The sequence below is a fragment of the Sinocyclocheilus anshuiensis genome, unplaced genomic scaffold, assembly GCF_001515605.1.
Source record: "Sinocyclocheilus anshuiensis isolate Anshui unplaced genomic scaffold, SAMN03320099.WGS_v1.1 scaffold914, whole genome shotgun sequence".
NCBI lineage: Eukaryota > Metazoa > Chordata > Actinopteri > Cypriniformes > Cyprinidae > Sinocyclocheilus > Sinocyclocheilus anshuiensis.
In genome coordinates, this window is record NW_015539870.1 from 1,497,245 (window position 1) to 1,500,762 (window position 3,518).

Here is a 3,518-nt window from a genome sequence, read left to right on the forward strand (position 1 = left end):
AAGCAGTTGTGTCGTGACGCTCCCTCTTCCAGCCATCTGGATAATTGATCGTTTGATATCATAAAAAGAAGGCGAATGTCTCGCAATAGCCTGCTTCTTAAAAACTCATTCATTGGTTTACTCCTTTCCCTGCTTGATTTTAATTGCGTGCATTCCTGGGACCTGTCATGATGATTATGAAAGACACATTACGAGAGGGATTATGCATCATTTGCGGTGGGAGATGATCAATGGTTTGCTTTAATCTGCCATCATGACTTCATTCAGCAGAGAAGCGCTACCTCAGAAGAGCTAGCAGGTGACTACAGCGTGGCTATACCCTTGGTATGTCCGTGACAAACATGCTCATGTGCTTGTCAATCAGAAGATGTAGAGTCACGCAACCGGGTCACCTGCGTCGTACGCACTCTGAATCATTTACTGTCACCTCAGCGACATTTCCAGTCAATCAACGGCCGTCATTGTCTAGAGGAAAAGTCTGATTGCTCCACGCTATCTCTCTGATACCTTTCTCACCCTCTCCCCCTGCATTATGTTATATACATATATATATAGAAACTAGATCAAATAATTAAAATATTTAACAGTTAATATTTAAATAGTTTAACTTTAAATAGTTTAAATAGGTGATCTAATGAAAATCTCTGATGTCTGATAGATGGAGCTCATAGCTACCATATCTACATGCCATCACCTCCCAACTGTATAGAAGATCAAGGACAAGAGCTGTGACAGTGTTTTCACCATGGAAGAGTCAATTAGCGTAGTTTACATGCAACGACATTCAATTATGTGTAGCTAAACACTCAATTATGAGTATTTTCTACAGTTTCAAGGTGGCTTGACTGATATCTGTAGCTGACCTCTTACATATGCAAAAAAGCACAGTTGAGACGATTAAATGAAGAGTTCTTTTGAGACAATCCAAAGAGACACCTGGACACACCAGGTACATGAGGTAGCAAGAGCCACGGGGAGCAATATCTGATCCAGCAGTTTCAATAAACACCCCAGATTCACAGGGAGTATCAGAAGACCCAATTACTTGCAGGAGCACTAAATGACTGCGTGTGTGGCTGGAACATGGTGAGAGGAAGTAGGATGTGTGAGATTAAGGAAAGACTGAGAGAACTATGTCAGCGACTTCCTCGCGTTCTCATTTCTGCCCAGGGTTTGGAGAGAGAAACAGGAGCAGCGTGGCGGATAACAGCAGGTGGTGTTTAATAAGGGACTGACAGTGACTGTATACTGAACAAATGTACCTGTTAATCTGCCTGAGAGTCTGAGGGGAATTGCTGTAAGAAGTCGGTTTTCTGGCTGAATGACAGACCGGTCCAGATTCCACTCGAATCTTCTGGCCTACCTTTACGAATTCAGGCTCGAACCCAAGACAACCAAGACGGCCTTCTAGCATTCAAATGAGCCTGATTTCTGGTGAATAGAGGATGTCTTAATCATCAGAGGCGAGACTGGAAAGAAGGGCAGGAGATTTCTGGATGCCGTGTACTTTGCTGCCCCTTGTGGTTAAAGATGGCACGCCAGTCTTGTTGACAACCTGTTCAGGGCTGCTGTCAAGGTTTTTTGTCACCTCAGCGACATTTCCAGTCATACAACGGCCGTCATTGTCTAGAGGAAAAGTCTGATTGCTCCACGCTATCTCTCTGATAGCTTTCTCACCCTCTCCCCCTTCATTATGTAGATAACCTGTGACGATATATATTGCGTAGGGGTCACCCAGAGGTTGCAATCACACACTGTGACAGAGATAACCAATCACTGCACGTCAGCAGCAGGAGGGGGTGGAGAAGGCCCCCTGTAGGGTGTCCTCAGCGTGCCTGTTCATGTCGACCGGGGGGTGGCAGAGCCGTGCTTGAGAGTGGACCGGGAGGAGGCCTTTGATCACTGGCAAAAGAAATTAAGGAGGAAGGGGAAATACATGTCAAATTTGCCCTGAAACACACATACACTGATATTGATGAGTATATATTACATGACTGTATTTATTGACAGCAGAAAAAAAAGAAAAAAAAAAGAAAAAAAAAAGAAAAAAAAAATAAATAAAAATATACAGTAAAGGGCACGCTCAAGTGCAGTAGGGAAGGAATTGAGGAGAGAGGGAAAGATAGAGAAAGATAGAGTTTTTGAGTTTCCTATTCTGATATGCTCCAATATTTTTCTAACTCACAAACTTTATTGTACAAAAAAAAGGCATAAAGAAAAAAAGATTTTTTTGTTGTTGTTAATGTTGGCCAAAATGGTCACCTTTGACTAGGAATGTATATAAACATCATTCAAAAAACAAAGATTTTCATTCAGATGCCATTGTAGAAAGCCATGATTAATATATTCACTGACCGAAAATGTCTGATAATTACCGAAATAAAGCAAAAGGCATTTGGCTGGTCATGTGATCTCATCATGGTGACCTGTTCCATGAAAAATTATCTTTTTTAAGCTACCTATTTGACATATAAACCTATTTAATTTTAAAGGAATTGTTTTCAGTAATCAATATTATTACATATATACATAAAAATATATAAATCAACTAATACATTCATAAATTATTAATTATACAATTACATTTTCAATTATTTTATGTATTTTTTAATATTTAATTTGTTTATAATATTTTAAGCTTTTATTTTTTTAGAAAAGTTACGTCATAAAATAGTTTAAATTATAATGTACTGTCTGTATATTAAAATGATTTAGTATTAGTGCTGTCAAAATTAGAGCATTAACTCAGGTAATTAAATTTTTCAGTTTAACGTGCTAAAAATATTTAACGCAATTATCACAGGGGCGGAGCTAGGGTCACCCCACTCACAACTGCTGCATCTGACTCTTTTTTTTTTTCTTTGACAAGATTTGTGTTTATTTAGACGCAGAATGTCTTTACGACCATATCAAATAGGAGACTTTTCAAACTCGCACTCCAACTTCACCTCAGCGTCAGGCACTAATCAATCGAGCGCAGAAAAGGTACAGGTGATGAGGGAGCTTAAGTAGAACAGTGAACTGCGGTCAGATGAGATGTTGTCACGCCATATGTCAGTAAAACTGAATTTTCCTGTCCTGTCAGCCATTATAGCACGTTCTCTTTAATTACACACACAAATGCAGTGGCGCGCTGTATATAATTCCATATTAAATCGCAAATGAAACTATGAGCATGCAATGCAGTAATGTCATCAGTTAAGTCATGAAGTTACCAAAAAGGTGATTAAAGCTGCCTTAAAACTGTGCGTGTATGTAAGTATTTGTTATATGAATTACATTTAAGAACGTGTCTCTGAAATGCAGTGGTTTTCAAAACTGTCATGGTCTGGAGCAGCCCAGCATGAGTAAGTGAGTGAGTGAAGTGACGTGTGGCCAAGTATGGTGAACCATACTCGGAATTTGTGCTCTGCATTTAACCCATCCAAGTGCACACACACAGTAGTGAACACACACACACACACACACACACACACACCCGGAGCAGTGGGCAGCCATATTGCTGTGGCGCCCGGGGA